The 22,106-nt window shown below is 42.9% G+C and overlaps 1 protein-coding gene across 7 annotated transcripts in view; it reads left to right on the top strand.

Annotated features, from left to right (window-relative positions):
- Positions 1-2,212: 2,212 nt before the first annotated feature.
- LOC124776255 (thiamine transporter 1-like) overlaps positions 2,213-22,106 on the top strand; it is a 562,692-nt gene continuing 542,798 nt past the window's right edge. For 5 of the 7 annotated variants that reach the window (XM_047251128.1, XM_047251132.1, XM_047251135.1 and 2 more), the window contains exon 1: positions 2,213-2,673. The gene's annotated coding sequence lies outside the window, so the exon portion shown is untranslated. Of the gene's footprint in view, positions 2,674-2,785; positions 3,099-4,163; positions 4,350-22,106 lie in introns of those variants that run through there. The other 2 variants (XM_047251130.1, XM_047251129.1) reach the window with 2 other exon arrangements.

Below are 22,106 nucleotides of genomic sequence, written 5' to 3' on the forward strand. Positions count from 1 at the left end.
GGTGAACTGCTCGTGATTTTTCTGTTTAATAACTATAAGCTGCTGCCCTCTGATCTTGGTTGCTGTATTCCTTGCTCTTAAATTTTCCTACTCATTTCCATAAATTCATCAATCAACTCTCTACAACACTAACGTGTGTCTGCTATTTTAAAATTCACTATGCACACACAGACGAGAAACACTAGCCTGAACAGACCTGGTAACTTTCACGCGTACCATTTTTTTGGCAATCTCCTGTCCACACGTTACAACTTTTCAACATAGATGCGACTTGGCACACAGATTCGAGCAATGTTACTCAAACTTGCAACTCCAACTTCCATATTTCCACCAAAGAGTTAGAAAACTATCTCCAGCATCTGACTTTCTGCACAACTCAAATCTGCGCAAATATACTGAGCACAAACGACGATCAGTTCGCGGTGATATGTGCACAGACACATCGTTGGTTACGCCTTCACAGCAAATCCATATTTAAATGTCGAAGAGCACAAACGACTATTAGTTCGCAGTGATACGTGCATGGAGGTATACCTCCATGGATATGTGCGCAGACACATCGTTGGTTATGCCTTCACAGCAAATATTTAAATGTCGGAATCTTCCCTCAAACTGGGTTTACACTAGCAGTCGCTTGCAGAAGTTATTGCTGCAAGTTATTGCTAGCCTCTTGCAGCTGTGTTTACACAGCAGCGCAAGAATTAAGCAAGATTCTTCCACAAGTTCTTTGGCAAGAAACTTGCGTCAACAACTTGCTGATACTGTTTACATATGCTTTCAGTACCACTACAATTGTGAGCCGAAGTGTAAAATGACAAGTAGATGGATGAGATATGCTGCAGCTCTTGTAATTGTAATGCAAAACGTGAAAAAGAAAAAGAGAAGTATTTGGGTTAGAGAGTAGATAATGAGAACATCACAAATTGGTGCCTTTTGCAAGAACTTAGTATCGAGAGCATGGATACTTTTGAAAACTTTTGCAGAATGTCCTCAAATGATCTGGAATATTTGTTGATGTTAACAGCGCCCGTCGTATCAAAACGAGACACAAACTTCGGTACTGCTATTTCAGCAAAAGAACGTTTGCTAGTCACTCTGATTTATAGCTACCGGTGAGCTAGGAATAAAATAGGCATTTCATTTATTTATGTTAAACATATAACCAAAAAAAGTTTGAATTTTGAAATCTTTTCTTTGTAGGAGACTCATACAAGTCCCTAATGTACTTGTTTCATATTCGCGTCAGCACGATTTCTCTGATCGTACCCGATGTATGTAGAGCCATTTTAACGTCTTGAAAAGGGAAAATTATTTGAAGGTATGTGAAAACACAACAATGAAATTAAATTTGTATTGAAATAAACTGCATTTTACAGAATGATATGCTTATAAAAATGTTTTTTTCTTCTAATGCTCATAAAATGGAAAGTGACAAGCTAAGTAAATAGAACATGTAATAATTACACATCGTCTTTTTCTAGACTCCTAAAACAACAAGCGAGTGGATGCAGGTGGCAAAGGGGTTGTGTCTTCAAGTTATGCTACTTTCTATGCACTTCTTTTATAGATGTGTCGAAATCGACGAGATTTCATTTAATGCGCACATCTTCTTCACTCTATCCTTAAAGTCTCGGTTATGCACGTTCCGTATTTCAGGGTAGCTCTCCACGGCTTCAATAAAATGTTCTGTATCCTGCTTCATCCATTTCGGTTTCTTCCGCATTTCTGAAATTTGTTTGCATATAATACATAAGATGGTTGCACAAAATTAAGTCACCACATTAAGTAAAATGTTAAATATGAGTGTTATGCTTACTATAACTTGCGCTTCCTACTTGCAGGAAATAGAAATAAATCCTAAAAGCTGCAAGTTACTTGCCGATACTTCTTGCGTGGTGTTTACACTGGAAGCGGAAAACGTGTGCAAGTCACTTCCGCAATAAATTGCTAAGGTCGCAAGTCGTCTTGGCGATATGTTTACACTCGCAAATCGCGCGGCAAGTTCCTCCGCGGATGTAAATTGCTGCAATAACTTGCTAGTGTAAACCGAGCATATTAGATGCTCCGGAAATCAATATTTAAAATCATATTCGTATTTGTTATAACTGTTTGCAATGTACTGTAGACCCTATGGCTGTATTGTAACCCAAATGCCAAATAAAATAACTTAAAAATTATATATATTATATATCTTTGTCGGTAACCATAACACTAGAGTTCATTTCGTGTTAAATTAAGTGTCAAAGAATATCACAAGAAGTCAAACTTTGAGATCAGAAACCTTAGCCACATAATAATTCATGATTCAACCGTCGTGTGAAGTTTTAAAGAATACCATCCTGGATGTGATAGAATGGATCGTTTTCCCCACTCGTACCGCAGTTAAATAATATACACATTATTTCAGTTCTATAAATGAAGTATTTATTCAGGTTTTACTTTATCTTATGTACTTTAGTTGGAAGCTGTGCGTCGACTGCTTGTACAGTCTAGTGACTTATCTTAGTAACTGGTATGCCAAATAGGTTAATTCACTTGCGCCTTTATAGATAACGTAATGCAGTGTTTTAAAGTGAACTGTTTGTGCCAAAGGAGAACTATTCTTTTATCGAAGAACACTGCATAAGTAAAAGGTTATGTGTCGCTGGCTTCTGGATCGTATACAAAACGCTAGTGAGTACTTTCGTATTTCTTGATGTAGTAAGTGCAGTGCCAGTCTTTCAGAATGATCTTTTGTTGTAATCTCTGCAGATTTGAGCGGTATATCCATAAAGTACACTATGTACGATCGCATTTCATGAATCTGCTTTAACCGGAGTGTGTTCTAATAGTTCGTTACGATTGCGTTATTATTCTAAGACCTACCAAGATATACGCATTTTATGCAGTGTAAGACTTGATACATAGTTTCGTTTTTAACATTCAGTCGTACTTTATGTGGGATACATCGGAACCCACATCCAGCTATTATGTGTGCTATATTGACCACCAATTACATGTTTGTGACTTATTTGAACCCTTTCTACTTAAAGACTTTAACAAGGGAAGTACATCATTCTGGGGTTGAGGAAAAAAGACCGTCGTGTTTCATCATTGAGGTGCTGTACAATTACTATCACATTCTTTACAGTTAGGTGACGAAAAGTCGCACAAGCTTACTTTTGTAGAATTACATGCAATTCGATATTCTAGATTAAGGGTTTAAAAATTCGTCTTAGCTACGTAGCAAGTAGCGTTGTTCATTGTAAATTTGCATGACAAACAGCAGTGTCTTGTAAACAGACCTGTCTTGTTAAAAGTGCACGTGTCTATTTTCCTCGAAAATACATGTATAAATGTTAAGCAAATAATAAGAGAGAAACCGCTAGCGTTTATACTATTTGAGAAACCAGTAGCTATATTCGAATAGCAGCTTTCCCACAATTTTCTTAGGTAATGTTTAGCTGGTGTAATCTGAAAAAGTTGAACAGTGTATTAATGGTTTATTCTTAATGCAGTCGACAGATTAAGCCCTCATGATTTGCGTTTCTATTGTTAATGTTCACTTTGGTTGGTTCCACATTCTTGGAAGTTCTCTTCCTTGGTTGGATGAATGTCAACAAAAAATTTATGTAGTGAAGGTAGAAGCCTCAGCTTGCTACACACTAAGATTGTGTGCTTGTTAACTCAAGAGACTCTCATTGAAGAGGACTGGAATTCAGATCCTATAATGGTCATCTGAAGTTGATCTTTTAATGATCCCAAAGTTCAGATCGGGAAGGAAATTTTAAGGTTGTCTTTCATGGGCCCATCCTAGCATCCTCTTTAAGAAAAATCGGAGAACTATGGAAATTCAAACTTCAGATGGCCATGATTAGGATCTGAATTCCAGTCCTCTTCAATGAGTCTCTTGAGTTAACAAGCACACAATCTTAGTGTGTAGCAAGCTGAGGCTTCTACCTTCACTACATAAATTTTTTGTTGACATTCATCCAACCAAGGAAGAGAACTTCCAAGAATGTGGAACCAACCAAAGTGAACATTAACAATAGAAACACAAATCATGAGGGCTTAATCTGTCGACTGTATTAAGAATAAACCATTAATACACTGTTCAACTTTTTCAGATTACACCAGCTAAACATTACCTAAGAAAATGGTGGGAAAGCTGCTATTCGAATATAGCTACTGGTTTCTCAAATAGTATAAACGCTTGCGGTTTCTCTCTTATTATTTGCTTAACATAGAAACGAAACGTGCTTTAGAGTGATCCCGTAAACGTGCAGACAGGAAAAGGCCAAAATGATTCAGTCATGTTAAAATAATGGGAAAAAGAAGACGAGTGACCTGCACAAGCAGAAATGTTTCAGGTAGGAAAAAGGAGAAGATTGAAAACAATTGTGTGCCTATTTTGTACTACAACATTCACTAACCCATCCAAATCGTTATTCTTTTAATATTTTCATTATTTGAAAATGTGAGCAGACAGTGAGAGGGAGAATATCGTCACAATCACAAGTTTTAAAATTATCAGACTTCATTACTCGGCAATACTTCACTTCAGGAGCAAAATTTGGCACTATCCTGGTATTAGAAGCTAATAGTTCGTGCCTTTGGAAAGAGAGAGGGATAGGGAGGGAGAGGTTACAGGGGAAGGGCCGCTCACCCAGAGGAGACACACACTTGCATTGAGGACAAGGGCAGGTGACACTTGGATCCTGGTGACCTGCCCTTCTTCTGTAACCTCCTCCTGCTACCCCTCTCCCCTTCCTGAGGGAGGAACTATTAGCTCCTAACACTAGGGTAGTATCGTGTATTTTTGTGTGTCAATGACTCGTAGTGGTACAAGGTACACTCCACCATACACTGTATAGTGGCTCACGGAGTACGTATGTGGATATAGATGTATCTACGGTACTGAAATTTTGTCTCCTGAAAAAAAAGTATCAAGTGTGTGATAATTTCTTAGTTTTCTCGAGTGGATTTTCCTTTTGACACAATTAACACAAGTTTTTCCACTTTTTTAAATTGTCCATTGTATCATTTTTATGATGTGGAGTTCATGTTATTGTAAATGTGATCAAAAGGATTTATCTTAAGAGTTTTTACATATATATGTGTACTATAACAGTAAAAATTGCATATTATGAGCATAATTATGGATATGAAAATCAATTTCGTAAGAAAGTTTGCAACCAGATTATTAATGTGACGTATACTATATTTTGTTATCCAAACATTTGCGCTCTTGTTGGAAACAAGGCTGACCGGGCAGAATCCAAATGAAAGCTTAATGAGTCTATAATGGTGCACACCAAATATTTCAATCTGACAAACATAAGCATTGTGCAGTTTTAAGTAAGCAAAAATAGTCTGCCAACACCACAAGCAGACACTAATAGCCACACACTAAACGAAACACTGAGTGTAAAATTCCATTATCTGGCTGGGTAATGAGTTAAGATGGGGTCAACACATTGACTGAGTGATTGAGAAGCTCAGTTTGACAAATTTTGCGTCGCACTGACCTAAAGGTGAGGCTGTCGGCTTATTTTTCAGATTTTCTTTCTGTGCCATCTGTTATCTTTTGGGAAAGTACACCTATAAAAATTAAAATATTTATTCAACAATATCTTCTCAAGTATGTGTTGGAGAGATGGCTCTGAAAATCTTACTCTCACTTCCCACGGAATTCTGCCTCAGTTTATCTATTGGGAAGATGGGAAGGCACGAAGATGTAACAGGCATGGAAGCCCAGCCAAGGAGTTAGTGAGCGTAATGTAACTATAAATACATTTTGAGGGACACGAACTGTATAGGCCTATATCTATTTTCCATTCTTATCGGACTAAATTCTTGTGAGTGTTTATAAATATAGGAGTGTAAATTGTGTGGATTGGTGCTTTTAAGGTCCTGGCCTCATATTTGGGAGGAGGGAGGCTAATGCTCTGTCCACCCATCTCTATTTAGGTGTTTTGTTCTTTCTGCAGCCTTAAACGTCAGAATGTATGACCTTTTCCTTGTATTAAGCTGACAAATCCTATAGCATTGTGAAATGATCCCCATATGAATAAATTGGTACATTATGTTTTTTGTTGCTGATAGTAAAGACCGGTCGTAGGTGAGTGTGATTTGCACATTGTCAGTGCAAAGAAATTTAAAAAAAAAATGCTATTAGCCATTTCTTGTAAATATTATCTGATGGTCTAAACTAATGAACTGAACACTGCTTTTAGCTACATAACAAGCAGCAGTGTTGACTGCAAAGCTGCATGATGAGCAGCCTTATGCTGTAAACAGCCATCTGTAGTTAGAGATGTAGATATCATTTTTCTTTGAAAAACACTGATTTGATCAAGTAAATATAAAGCTATCAGTAGAAGGTAAACAGCAGCTATTTAATATAACTCAGCAAGCTCTCTCTTTCCCCCAAAGTAGTGGTTTTTTGCTTTCCTCTTAAATTATGTAGTGACTTATCTGACTCAAATACAAAAAGTATTAAGCATTGTAGAAATGGTTAACTGTTTACACAATACAGTGTAGAGATTAAGTTGTAGGTGTTGGTTGTCTTTTGTAAAGGTATACCGTGACTTGCTACACATCCTTGAAGTTCTCGAAGGTATCCAAGGCACATTGAGGATTGATGAATAATGCCAGTTAAGTATACTGATGATCATGGGAATTTACTACTTAATGTGCTGGCTTTATTCCTCACACAGTCATGGCATGTACTCAGCCGTTGGTTTCTCAAATGAATAGTGTCTTTAGGACAGGTGGAGTGCTTGTGCATAATGTTATTAACTTCAGATAGATGCAGAATCAAATATTTGAAAACTGTGTCAGTTGCTGTATATGGTGCCATTTTCACGATGTCTTCACAACCCATTTTTGCATGTCAAATAGTTTTAACCTGTGGTAGAAAAACCAAAAGAAATAACAACAGATGGTCAATTTACATAGTTCTTATCCTTACTAGATCATAATTTTGCCAGAGCATTCTAAATGTGCAGTGGAGACTGTGTAGTAATTTTGCTGAAAAGTGTATTTCTTGTGTTGGATGTGAGCTTGTTAAATAACTTGCACAGACTATGAAATTTAGCTTTGCTGGCATCCTTCTTGTTTTCAATGACTATTGGCTCAATACAGGGTACTTTTTTGAAGTGTCCCATACCCTTTCTGCTTATGGTAGTGTTAAAGATAAGTCCTATAAACATATGCCTGGAAACAAGTACTTGTTGAGATGCATGTCATTCTGCGATATGATGGCCATCTGTATGCTGGCACTACTAAAGGTGCTCAATGTGGTTTATATTCATTCTTGCACATTCTTCAGCCGTCTTCCTCAAAGAATGGTGAACTGGTGCAAACACACCTGACTACCCACAGATTTGGTCTCATCCCTTGGGGCCACACTCTGTTAATGTGTGTGTGGGATCCAAAAATCTAAGGGGCTAAAGTGAAGTGGACAGGGTGACCACCTTATTAGACATTCTCAACCACTATGCCAATCATTATGTTAGGTACACTTATCTTGTGCTATTGGCTAGACTATAGCAGAATACCATGTCTCCCATTCCCTACACGAAATAATAGGTTTCCATTCCACTGCTTGTGTTGTTCACACTGCATTTAACAACTTATCTTACTTTAATCCACCACAACCTCATAATGATATTATCACAATAGTGGCTGCTTTTGTTGGAGTTAGTTGTAAATGCTACATCTAACAACAGCATAACAGCCAGTGCAGCAAGATCAGAGAACAGTAAGAAGTGAGCAATAAATGTCAACTAATCGTTCTTGAGACAAGTAATGTGGCCCACATCTTAACAGGTAGACGTGTTATAGGACTACTTCTTGATTTGACCAGCAATGTATCCTGTAAGAACACTGGACACACTTCTTTAAACACGTTGTGTATGTTGGATGTGTTCCACGATCCCATCAAGAGCCACCACCTTTGTGATTGATTCATCCATCCAGTCATCCACCATGATCTGTAGATTCCTTGAAAAAGAAGAACCTATAGGCATATGGAATGACCCAAAATATGCATTAACAAAACAGAGTATCGCTATACTGGTTAATGTTATTAATGCTTATGCCAGATACATTTAATCAAGCAAATTAGAAAGATAGCTGTGCTTGAAAGAAACTACTGTCTTCTCAGTTATAATAAATAACTGTCATTTATATCTAGTCAATTGCTTGATTACATGAGTATTTTTCAAAGAAATCAGTTACCTATATCTGCAAACACAGTCGTGTCTACTGTACATTACTATTTGTTGTGCATCTTCACAAGAACTCTGATGTGCATTGTAGCTGACAGAACTGTGTAATTGTTGAAAAAACATTTTCAGATATTTTGTAGATAGTATCTTATGAGCTATTTCTTAAATTAGGATTCCCATTTTTCTGCTTTGTTAGAGGTTCTGTAACTCCTCTGCGAGCCCAAAATAAGACACAAAAGTACACATGGAAATCACTTTCGTGTCTCATGTACTTTTTGTGTGTATCACATTTCAGCTGATACTGATTTCCACTGTCAACATCTTCATTGAGGACTAAATGTATTGGAACTAAATATAAGAAATCCAAATTCTTTAAAAGGCTTCTGCAAAATGTACAGTTATCTACTTTACACAGTGTTCTCAGTGTTTGGATTTGCTGAATAAATACTTTGTTTACCTCAGGTGCACCACCACAGAAGATAATTTCGTAAGACGACAATTAGTGAATGCAAAATAAGCCAATGCACTTGTCCTTAGGTCAACACAATCGGAGATGCTTCCGAGGACCAAACTGCTGAACTGAGTGGTTTGTTTGGTTTATTTATGTGTTGGATCCATTTTATTTTGTTATTCAACAGGATCTCAAGGAATTGTGCATACTGCGTTTCATTTAGTGTATGACAATTGACATTTAGTTTTGGTGCATGCAGCTCTTTTGTGTACCTGAGACTGTATAATAAGGACCTTTGTATGAAAGGAAAATTCAGTTGAGTAAACTGTTACATGATACCAAAGAAAACTACTCACCAAAACTTACCTTCAGAAGTTAAAATACCTAGCACTGTTCCCCCCAGGGGGGCTCACAGTTCTTTCGTGTGTGGCACACATGGGCCCCTGAGCTATTGCAGCCAATTCTTCCTTTCCTGCCTATTTCCTTCACCCTGCCCTCCCTCCCTATCCTCGGTCCTTTTTCCTGTTCTTTTATCCTTTTTGGCATTTTGGGCCGCACTTGAAGTTTGACCTCCACTTGAAAAATTCCTGTTTTTTAGTTTGAGACATTTGGGAAAGAACTCCCTCCCTAGTGTCTGCAGTGTGGATTCCTCTCCCCCCTTCCTTCCTCTCACCTTGCTCACCTGTAGCCCCCTTCCACCCTGCTAGGTCACCGCACGTGTAGTCAGTCCATGTGATCGGGCTGTTATGTACCCATATGGCTGAGCCCTCTGACACCACAGGGATCACACTAATCGTACCTGAGGTGTTCCCTCCCCAGGTATGCCAAGGAGTGGTTGCTTATCTTCTTGGAGCATTGGAACTCCCTGCAATGGCCGCCGTGCCAGACGGCCCTTGCTGTGGCTGGGTGGTGCCCGTGGGGAGAGCCCCTGGTCGGAGTGGGTCGTATTGGGGCAGATGCTTGGCACGTGAAGCGTATCAAGCTGCAAAAATCTGGCTGTTCTCAAACAGCCGTCTCTTCAAATGACGAAGGATCATTGAATGCTGCTTCATATGACCTGGCAACTTTCCCTGCCCTGGCTACACCTCACCTGCATTAGGATGCATGGGGACACATTCACCACCACAAAACCATTGTTTTTCTTGGAAAATATTGAGGACACATTTGGTGAAGTAAGATGTGGTCAGGCTCCTTGTTGATCAAAGCTGCTTCTGCCACACAATCCGCAGCTCCTGATGTCTATTACTCCTTGCCAATCTCTGAATATGGTCCAGAGAGTAATTTTTCATAGGGACCTCATCCTGCAAACTGATGAGGAACTCGGGGCTAATCTGGAGTGGCACGGAGTTCATTTTGTTTGACATGCACAGAAGGGTCACAAAGACAACCGCATCGATACTGGTGTCTTCATTCTGGCTTTCAAGGGGTTACCCTCTCAGAGAAGGTCAAGATGTGATATGAAGCCATGCAACCTTCCACCTTCACAGTACTTTTGGTGCTTGCGTTTTGTGCATATGTCTTCCCGCTGTACAGCAGGCCCTTTATGCGGTGACTGTGGCCACCCACTCCATGAGGGAATCCCCTGTGTTCCGCTACCTGTGTATGTCAATTATGCTGACCGCCACTCCCCTCGCTCGCAGGATTGCTCAACTTACAGGAGAAAAAAGAAGACCCGAGAACACAAGTCCCTGGATCACCTGTCTTATGCTGAGAGTATGAGACTCTCCATCCAGTGTCACTATTTTCAACTTTTGCCTCTGTTACTTAATCTTCTCCTCCTCCCTCGTCCTTACTCAAGCCCTGTCCCACTCTTCCTCGTCACTTCTCCTTCAAGCTGACACTCTGTCTCCCTCTTCCTGGGCAGTAGATTCCGCTACCCGTTCTTCGCCCTCACCGGTGAAGGTGGTTGCAACTTAGCCAGCGAACCGTCGATTCAAAAAGGTTTATTCCTGGGAAGATCTCTTGTGTACCTCGGGTTTGCAGCCAATCGCCAAAATCCAAAACAATCATCCAAAGGCAAACAGTCTTCCCCCTCTCAGACTCGTCGGCCCTCTTCAACTCTTCGGTCCTTTTCAACTGACCGTCTGTCCTCCCTTGACAGCTCGCCCTAAGCGGCCGTCGAGGTGAGTTTCTTCTTCATTCTCCGGTGTTCATACATTTTATGGCCCTTTTACAGTGGAATATCTGTGGCCTTCAGTCTAACGGGGTGGACCTCCAGCTGTTCCTGCGATCGCAGTGTCCGCTTGTCATTTGTCTCCGAGAAACTCAGCTGTTTCCTCAAGGCCATTTGGTTCTCTCCCATTTTACTTTGCTCCGGATGGACCTTTCCCTTACGGCAGAGATTCCTGCTCGTGGTGGGGTCGTGCTGCTTCTATGAGATCATGTTTGTCGTAGTCCTGTCCCCTTGCACACCCACCTGCAAGCGTGCACACCCACCTGCAAGCGGTTGCTGCCCGTGTTTTCCTTCCCGAATTTACATTTTCGCTTTGCACATTTATATCCCTTCGTCTTCTGCTGTCACTTGGGCAGACTTGATGCAGCTTGTTGCTCAGCTTCCTCCACCATTTCTGCTCCTCGGTGACAACAATGCCCATCATCCTCTTTGGGGCTTACCTGTTGCCAGCCCGAGAGGTTCTCTTTTGGCAGATCTTCTTAATCGTCTTAATCTTGTGTGCCTTAACACCGGTGAAGCCATGTTTCTCTCTGATTCCACACACACTTACTCCCACTTAGACCTCTCGATCTGCTCTGCCCAGCTCGCTCGACGTCTCGAGTGGTGTACTCTTTCCAGTACTTACTCGAGTGACCACTTCCCTTGTGTGACTCGCCTGTACATTCATTCCCCACCACAGTGGCCTGCTCATTGGAAATTCTCTCTTGCTGACTGGAGGCTATATTTCTCCTTGGCAGTCTCTGATGAACGGCCATTTCCCATCTGTGATGATCATCTACATCTACATTTATACTCCGCAAGCCACCCAACGGTGTGTGGCAGAGGGCACTTTACGTGCCACTGTCATTACCTCCCTTTCCTGTTCCAGTCGCGTATGGTTCGCGGGAAGAACGACTGTCTGAAAGCCTCCGTGCGCGCTCTAATCTCTCTAATTTTACATTTGTGATCTCCTCGGGAGGTATAAGTAGGGGGAAGCAATATATTCGATACCTCATCCAGAAACGCACCCTCTCGAAACCTGGCGAGCAAGCTACACCGCGATGCAGAGCGCCTCTCTTGCAGAGTCTGCCACTTGAGTTTGTTAAACATCCCCGTAACGCTGTCACGGTTACCAAATAACCCTATGACGAAACGCGCCACGCTTCTTTGGATCTTCTCTATCTCGTCCGTCAACCCGATCTGGTACGGATCCCACACTGATGAGCAATACTCAAGTATAGGTCGAACGAGTGTTTTGTAAGCCACCTCCTTTGTTGATGGACTACATTTTCTAAGGACTCTCCCAATGAATCTCAACCTGGTACCCGCCTTACCAACAATTAATTTTATATGATCATTCCACTTCAAATCGTTCCGCACGCATACTCCCAGATATTTTGCAGAAGTAACTGCTACCAGTGTTTGTTCCGCTATCATATAATCATACAATAAAGGATCCTTCTTTCTATGTATTCGCAATACATTACATTTGTCTATGTTAAGGGTCAGTTGCCACTCCCTGCACCAAGTGCCTATCTGCTGCAGATTTTCCTGCATTTCGCTACAATTTTCTAATGCTGCAACTTCTCTGTATGCTACAGCATCATCCGCGAAAAGCCGCATGGAACTTCCGACACTATCTACTAGGTCATTTATATATATTGTGAAAAGCGATGGTCCCATAACACTTCCCTGTGGCACGCCAGAGGTTACATTAACGTCTGTAGACGTCTCTCCATTGATAACAACATGCTGTGTTCTGTTTGCTAAAAACTCTTCAATCCAGCCACACAGCTGGCCTGATATTCCGTAGGCTCTTACTTTGTTTATCAGGCGACAGTGCAGAACTGTATCGAACGCCTTCCGGAAGTCAAGAAAAATAGCATCTACCTGGGAGCCTGTATCTAATATTTTCTGGGTCTCATGAACAAATAAAGCGAGTTGGGTCTCACATGATCGCTGTTTCCCGAATCCATGTTGATTCCTACATAGTAGATTCTGGGTTTCCAAAAATGACATGATACTCGAGCAAAAAACATGTTCTAAAATTCTACAACAGATCAACGTCAGAGATATAGGTCTATAGTTTTGCGCATCTGCTCGACAACCCTTCTTGAAGACTGGGACTACCTGTGCTCTTTTCCAATCATTTGGAACCTTCCGTTCCTCTAGAGACTTGCGGTACACGGCTGTTAGAAGGGGGGCAAGTTCTTTCGCGTACTCTCTGTAGAATCGAATTGGTATCCCGTCAGGTCCAGTGGACTTTCCTCTATTGAGTGATTCCAGTTGCTTTTCTATTCCTTGGACACTTATTTCGATGTCAGCCATTTTTTCGTTTGTGCGAGGCTTCAGAGAAGGAACTGCAGTGCGGTCTTCCTCTGTGAAACAGCTTTGGAAAAAGGTGTTTAGTATTTCAGCTTTATGCGTGTCATCCTCTGTTTCAATGCCATCATCATCCCGGAGTGTCTGGATATGCTGTTTCGAGCCACTTACTGATTTAACGTAAGACCAGAACTTCCGAGAATTTTCTGTCAAGTCGGTACATACAATTTTACTTTCGAATTCACTGAACGCTTCACGCATAGCCCTCCTTACGCTAACTTTGACATTGTTTAGCTACTGTTTGTCTGAGAGGTTTTGGCTGCGATTAAACTTGCAGTGAAGCTCTTTGCTTCCTTAGTAGTTTCCTAACTTTGTTGTTGTACCACGGTGGGTTTTTCCCGTCCCTCACAGTTTTACTCGGCACGTACCTGTCTAAAACGCATTTTACGATTGCCTTGAACTTTTTCCATAAACACTCAACATTGTCAGTGTCGGAACAGAAATTTTCATTTTGATCTGTTAGGTAGTCTGAAATCTGTCTTCTATTACTCTTGCTAAACAGATAAACCTTCCTCCCTTTTTTTATATTCCTATTAACTTCCATATTCAGGGATGCTGCAATGGCCTTATGATCACTGATTCCCTGTTCTGTACATACAGAGTCGAAAAGTTCGGGTCTGTTTGTTATCAGTAGGTCCAAGATGTTATCTCTACGAGTCGGTTCTCTGTTTAATTGCTCGAGGTAATTTTCGGATAGTGCACTCAGTATAATGTCACTCGATGCTCTGTCCCTACCACCCGTCCTAAACATCTGAGTGTCCCAGTCTATATCTGGTAAATTGAAATCACCACCTAAGACTATAACATGCTGAGAAAATTTATGTGAAATGTATTCCAAATTTTCTCTGAGTTGTTGTGCCACTAATGCTGCTGAGTCGGGAGGTCGGTAAAAGGAGCCAATTATTAACCTAGCTCGGTTGTTGAGTGTAACCTCCACCCATAATAATTCACAGGAACTATCCACTTCTACTTCACTACAGGATAAACTACTACTAACAGCGACAAACACTCCACCACCGGTTGCATGCAATCTATCCTCTCTAAACACCGCCTGTACCTTTGTAAAAATTTCGGCAGAATTTATCTCTGGCTTCAGCCAGCTTTCTGTACCTATAACGATTTCAGCTTCGGTGCTTTCTATCAGCGCTTGAAGTTCCGGTACTTTTCCAACGCAGCTTCGACAGTTTACAATTACAATACCGATTGCTGCTTGGTCCCCGCATGTCCTGACTTTGCCCCACACCCGTTGAGGCTGTTGCCCTTTCTGTACTTGCCCAAGGCCATCTAACCTAAAAACCGCCCAGCCCACGTCACACAACCCCTGCTACCCGTGTAGCTGCTTGTTGCGTGTAGTGGACTCCTGACCTATCCAGCGGAACCCGAAACCCCACCACCCTATGGCGCAAGTCGAGGAATCTGCAGCCCACACGGTCGCAGAACCGTCTCAGCCTCTGATTCAGACCCTCTACTCAGCTCTGTACCAAAGGTCCGCAGTCAGTCCTGTCGACGATGCACCAGATGGTGAGCTCTGCTTTCATACCTCTAGCGAGACTGGCAGTCTTCACCAAATCAGATAGCCGCCGGAAGCCAGAGACGATTTCCTCCGATCCATAGCGACACACATCATTGGTGCCGACATGAGTGACCACCTGCAGATGGGTGCACCCTGTACCCTTCATGGCATCCAGAAGGACCCTTTCCACATCTGAAATGACTCCCCCCGGTACGCACACGGAGTGCACATTGGTTTTCTTCCTCTCTCTTGCTGCCATATCCCTAAGGGGCCCCATCACGCACTTGACGTTGGAGCTCCCAACTACGAGTAAGCCCACCCTCTGCGACCGCCTGGATCTTGCAGACTGAGGGGCAACCTCTGGAACAGGACAAGCAGCCATGTCAGGCCGAAGATCAGTATCAGCCTGAGACAGAGCCTGAAACCGGTCCGTCAGACAAACTGGAGAGGCTTTCCGTTCAGCCCTCTGGAATGTCTTTCGCCCCCTGCCACACCTTGAGATGATCTCCCACTCTACCACAGGTGAGGGATCAGCCTCAATGCAGGCAGTATCCCGGGCAACCACAGTCGTAGTCCGATCGGGGGATGCGTGGGACGAGCTGGCCGTCCCCGACAAACCCCCATCTGGACCCCCACAGTGATGCCCATTGGCAACAGCCTCAAGCTGTGTGACCGAAGCCAACACTGCCTGAAGCTGGGCGCGAAGGGATGCCAACTCAGCCTGCATCTGAACACAGCAGTTGCAGTCCCTATCTATGCTAAAAACTGTTGTGCAAAGAACGTCTGAACTAATCTACAGAGAGCGTAAACTAATCGACACAAAATTTAAACGGTTATTAAAATACAAGATTGCCTAGTAAATGCAGTAATGCTGCTACTTGCGCACTGCTGACACACTGCTCGGCAGCGGAAGGAGATTACGCGATTTTACACTATTGAGGTACTAAAACGCGATGCTACAACTCTCAAATACTATAATACGCCCGAAATTTATGAATTAAACAATGCAAGTACCAAACACACGCAAAGAAATTAAGAATTAAACTATGTAACAAATGAGTGAGCTAGGAGTATACGACTTGCTGCTGCAGCTGCTTATCCAACGGCGGCAGGGAGCACACTCAGGTCGAGCACTTCGTGGATGTTATTCTCTCGGCTGCCGAATCCTCTATCCCTTGTGCTACTACTTCTCCCTGTTGGGTCCCGGTCCCTTGGTGGACTGTGGAGTGTGGCAATGCAATTCGTGCCCAACGATGTGCACTTCGTGTCTTTCACCGTCATCCTATGTTAACGAACTGCATCCACTAAAAGCAAGTATGTGTGCAGTGCTGCCACACTATTAAGGAAAGCAAGAAAGCGTGCTGGGTTTCTTTCACCAGCTTGTTCAACAGTTTTACTCTGTCCTCTCTTGTTTGAGATGGCATGCGCTGGCTTCCTGGGACTATCGCCCACTCCCTGATCCATGGTCTGACTGTGGCAGGAAACGTCATAGTCAAGCATGTAGATGTTTCCAATGCTTTGGGCCAGTACTTTGTGGAGGTTTCAAGCTCCACCCACTACCATCCTGCCTTCCTTCCTCGGAAACAGGCAGAGGAGGCTCGTGCAATCTCTTTTCTCTCTTTGAATCGAGAATACTACAATACTCCTTTTAATATGAGGGAGTTCGAACAGGCTCTCTTCTCATCCAGGTCTTCTGCTCCTGGGCCGAATACAATCCACATCCACAGGCTGCAGAATCTTCCTCCTGCGGGAAAACGCTTTCTCTTCGATACCTACAACTGTATTTGGACTGACAGTGTATTTCCCACGCTTCGGAGTGAAGCTATTATTGTTCCCCTACCCAATCCTTAGAAAATTTAAAAAGGGAAATGGATAGGTTAATGTTAGATATAGTGGGAATTAGTGATGTTCGGTGGCAGGAGGAACAAGACTTTTGGTCACGCAAATACAGGGTTATAAATACAAAGTCAAATAGGGGTAATGCAGGAGTAGGTTTAATAATGAATAAAAAAGTAGGAGTGCGGGTAAGCTACTACAAACAGCATAGTGAACGCATTATTGTGCCCAAGATAGACACGAAGCCCATGCCTACTACAGTAGTACAAGTTTATATGCCAACTAGCTCTGCAGATGACGAAGAAATTGAAGAAATTTACGATGAAATAAAAGAAATTATTCAGATAGTGAAGGGAGATGAAAATTTAATAGTCGTGGGTGACTGGAATTCGGTAGTAGGAAAAGGGAGAGAGGGAAACGTAGTAGGTGAATAGGGATTGGGGCTAAGAAATGAAAGAGGAAGCCATCGGGTAGAATTTTGCACAGAGCACAACTTAATCATAGCTAACACTTGGTTCAAGAATCATAAAAGAAAGTTGTATACATGGAAGAAGCCTGGAGATACTGACAGATTTCAGATAGATTATATAATGGTAAGACAGAGATTTAGGAACCAGGTTTTAAATTGTAAGACATTTCCAGGGGCAGATGTGGACTCTGACCACAATCTATTGGTTATGAACTGTAGATTAAAACTGAAGAAACTGCAAAAAGGTGGGAATTTAAGGAGATGGGACCTGGATAAACTGACTAAACCAGAGGTTGTAAAGAGTTTCAGGGAGAGCATAAGGGAACAAATGGCAGGAATGGGAGAAAGAAATACAGTAGAAGAAGAATGGGTAGCTTTGAGGGATGAAGCAGTGAAGGCAGCAGAGGATCAAGTAGGTAAAAAGACGAGGGCTAGTAGAAATCCTTGGGTAACAGAAGAAATATTGAATTTAGTTGATGAAAGGCGAAAATATAAAAATGCAGTAAATGAAGCAGGCAAAAAGGAATACAAACGTCTCAAAAATGAGATCAACAGGAAATGCGAAATGGCTAAGCAGGGATGGCTAGAGGACAAATGTAAGGATGTAGAGGCTTATCTCACTGGGGGTAAGATAGATACTGCCTACAGGAAAATTAAAGATTCCTTTGGAGAAGAGCTCAGATGGAAACCCAGTTCTAAGCAAAGAAGGGAAAGCAGAAAGGTGGAAGGAGTATATAGACAGTCTATACAAGGGCAATGTACTTGAGGACAATATTATGGAAATGGAAAAGGATGTAGACGAAGATGGAATGGGAGATATGATACTGCGTGAAGAGTTTGACAGAGCACTGAAAGACCTGAGTCGAAACAAGGCCCCGGGAGTAGACAACATTCCATTGGAACTACTGACGGCCTTGGGAGAGCCAGTCCTGACAAAACTCTACCGTCTGGTGAGCAAGATGTATGAGACAGGTGAAATAACCTCAGACTTCAAGAAGAATATAATAATTCCAATCCCAAAGAAAGCAGGTGTTGACAGATGTGAAAATTACCGAACTATCAGTTTAATAAGTCACGGCTGCAAAATACAGACGAATGGAAATATTGGTAGAAGCCGACCTCGGGGAAGATCAGTTTGGATTCCGTAGAAATATTGGAACATGTGAGGCAATACTGACTCTACGGCTTATCTTAGAAGCTAGATTACGGAAAGGCAAACCTACGTTTCTAGAATTTGTAGACTTAGAGAAAGCTTTTGACTGGAATACTGTCTTTCCAATTCTGAAGGTGGCAGGGGTAAAATATTGGGAGCGAAAGGCTATTTACTATTTGTATAGAAACCAAATGGCAGTTATAAGAGTTGAGGGGCATGAAAGGGAAGCAGTGGTTGGGAAGGGAGTGAGACAGGGTTGTAGCCTCTCCCTGATGTTATTCAGTCTGTATATTGAGTAAGCAGTGAAGGAAACAAAAGTAAAATTCGGAGTAGGTATTAAAATCCATGGAGAAGAAATAAAAACTTTGAGGTTCGCTGATGATGACATTGTAATTTTGTCAGAGACAGCAAAGGACTTGGAAGAGCAGTTGAACGGAATGGATAGTGTCTTGAAGGGAGGATATAAGATGAACATCAACAAAAGCAAAACGAGGATAATGGAATGTAGTCGAATTAAGTCGGGTGATGTTGAGGGTATTAGATTAGGAAATGAGACACTTAAAGTAGTAAAGGAGTTTTGCTATTTGGGGAGCAAAATAACTGATGATGGTCAAAGTAGAGAGGATATAAAATGTAGACTGGCAATGGCAAGGAAAGCGTTTCTGAAGAAGAGAAATTTGTTAACATCGAGTACAGATTTCAGTGTCAGGAAGTCGTTTCCGAAAGTATTTGTATGGAGTGTAGCCATGTATGAAAGTGAAACGTGGACGATAAATATTTTGGACTAGAAGAGAATAGAAGCTTTCGAAATGTGGGGCTACAGAAGAATGCTGAAGATTTGATGGGTAGATCACATAACTAATGAGGTGGTGTTGAATAGGATTGGGGAGAAGAGAAGTTTGTGGCACAACTTGACTAGAAGAAGGTATCGGTTGGTAGGGCATGTTCTGAGACATCAAGGGATCACCAATTTAGTATTGGAAGGCAGCGTGGAGGGTAAAAATCATAGAGGGAGACCAAGAGATTAATACACCAAGCAGATTCAGAAGGATGTAGGTTGCAGTAGGTACTGGGAGATGAAGAAGCTTGCGCAGGATAGAGTAGCATGGAGAGCTGCATCAAACCAGTCTCAGGACTGTAGACAACAACAACAACAACAACCCAATCCTGGTAAAGATAAATCTCTTCCTTCCAGTCCAATTTCCGTTACCAGCAGTGTTTGTAAGGTGATGGAACACATGATCAATGGTCGATTGGTGTGGGGGCTGGGCACACCATCTTCTCACTAATGCTCAGTGTGGGTTCTAAAAGTGCCGCTCGGCAGTTGATCATTTCATCACCCAGTTGAGATTCATCATGAATAATTTTCTGCAGAAGTGACAAACAGTGGCCGTTTTCTTTGATGTGGAGAAAGCCTATGATACCTGTTGGTGACAAGGCATTCAGCGTACTATGCATACATGGAGTCTTTGCAGTTGTCTTCCCACTTTCATCCGGGAATTTTTAACAGACCAAGTTTTCCAGGTACATGTGGGTTCCTCCTTATCCCACACCTTTTCATAGGAGAACAGGGTGTCTCAGAGTTCTGTACCGAGTGACGTCCTCTTCGTCATAGCCATCAACCCCATTATGGACTGCCTTCCAGCTGGCATTTCCGGTTCTCTTTTTGTTGATGACTGCTATTTATTGCAGCTCCCAGCATACGTGTCTCCTGCAATGCTGTCTACAGCATTGTCTGGACCGTCTCTGTTCGTGGAGTGTCACAAATGATTTCCGTTTTTCTGCTACCAAATCTGTAAGCGTCAACTTCTGGTGGTACAACGCGTTTCTTCCACCAGTTTTTGCAACTGGGCCAAAATGCACTCCCATTTGTGGATGCAACGAAGTTCTTAGGGCTTACGTTTGTTAGGAAACTCATTTGGTCTCCCCACATGTCCTACTTGGCTGCATGCTGCACCCGGTCCCTAAATGTCCTTCGTGTATTGAGTGGTACCTCTTGGGGAGCTGACCAGACTGTCCTCCTCTGCCTCCATCGCTCTCTTGTCCACTCCAAGTTGGATTATGGATGCATTGTCTACTCCTCTTCACGGCCGTTTCTCTTACGCCATCAATTCAGTACATCATTTGGGGATGCGTTTCGCCACTAGCCCTGTTGAGAGTCTCTACTCAGAAGCCGGTGAACTACCACTCTCATACTGGTGTGACATTGTACTCAATAGGTATGTGTGTAGGCTGTCTTCCATGCCATCCCACCCAACCATTGACTGTTTTTTTTTTTTTTTTTTTTTTTTTTTTTTTTGTTTACATTCTTGACCCTCAGTACGAGATGTACATTTCGTCTCTGCAAACCTCCCAGTGTCCGCTTTCGTCACCTGCTTCAGCAGCTGCAGTTCACACTTTCTGCCACTTTCTGAATGGGAGAGAGCACTTCACCACCTTGTGTTTGTTTAGACCTCAGCTTGTTCCCAAAGGATTCGACTCCCAAGCTGACCTATCACTGCAAATTTCTCGAACTTTGCTCACAACTTGCCGATAGCATATTTTTGTACACTGATGTTTCCATGTCCGCCCAAGGTGTTGGCTGTGCTTTTGTCGTCGGGGCTGATAAGTTTCAATACCAGCTTCTCGACCAGTGCACAATTTTTATAGCAGAGCTTTTTGCCCTCTATCGGGCTGTTCACTACGTCCGGAGGCACCAGCTAACTTCCTGTGTGATCTGCTCTGACTCCCTTAGTGCCCTTCAGAGTCTAGACGATCCCGATCCAGTCCACCCCATCGTTCGACGGATCCAGGACTGCCTCCATTTGTTCCCAGATGGTGGGGCCCAAGTGATGTTCATGTGGGTTTCTGGCCATGTTGGTGTGCCTGGGAATGATGCCGCTGATGCTGCAGCCAAGGCCGCAGTCCATCTCCGTCGGCCCGCATCTTACTCTGTACCCTCGCAAGATATTTGTACTTTTCTTTATCAGCGTATCACGTCCCCCCTGCGGGTCCAGGGTAAGACTAGGCCCAAGGTATTCCTGCCTGTTGTAATAGGCAACTAAAAGGAGTCCCTCCCTCTCAAGGGGGTAGTTTGCGTCTGAGTCCAGAGACGGACGGTTCACCGACTTCCATTTGTGGTCATTTTGGTTTTCCCCTTATTCTGGTTTCTTCCTTCCTTTGTTTGTTTCATTTCTTTGTCCTTCTCCCTCTCTCACTGTCTTCCTTACTTTTTACCTTACCTTCTTCTCCTTGCCTTCTCCCCCCAGGGGATCCACAACTCTTTTGTGGGACAATCTCGGACGGCGGGGTGTTCACTTTGTTCGGCGTGTTCAGAAGGGTCCTAATGACAATCGCATTGATACTGGTGCCTTTATCCTGGCCTTTGAAGGGGATACCCTCCCTGAGAAAGTTAAGATCATGGTTTATCGATGTGATGTGAAGCCGTACATCCCACTCCTATGAGGTGTTTTAAGTGCTTGCGTTTTGGACACGTCTTCCCGCTGTTCACAGGCCCCCCTCGTGGTGACTGTGGACGTCCACTCCATGAGGGGAGTCTCTGTGTTCCCCCTCCTGTGTGTGTAAATTGTCATGGTAGTCATTCTCTACGTTCACCAGATTGCCCAGTATATAAAAAGGAAAAGAAGATACACGAGTATAAGTCCCTCGATCATTTAACCTACACAGAGGCCCGTAAGAAATATACACGTCTTCACCCTGTGTCCATGACATCTAGTTATGCCTTGGTTACATCTTCACCCCTTCCTACCCCTTCCTTACCCTCATCCCGGACCCCTCTCCTCCCCCCCTCCCCTGCGGCTCCCACACCTTCTCCTCTGGGCGCTGCTCCCCCTCCCCAGCCGGAGAAGTGTCCCAATCCTTCGGCGTCTGCCGGTCAAGGGCGCCTCTCCCGGGATGCCCCTTCCCGGCACCTTCCAGGTGCCGCTCGACGACCGCG

The sequence above is a fragment of the Schistocerca piceifrons genome, chromosome 2 (genome assembly GCF_021461385.2).
Source record: "Schistocerca piceifrons isolate TAMUIC-IGC-003096 chromosome 2, iqSchPice1.1, whole genome shotgun sequence".
Lineage (NCBI taxonomy): Eukaryota > Metazoa > Arthropoda > Insecta > Orthoptera > Acrididae > Schistocerca > Schistocerca piceifrons.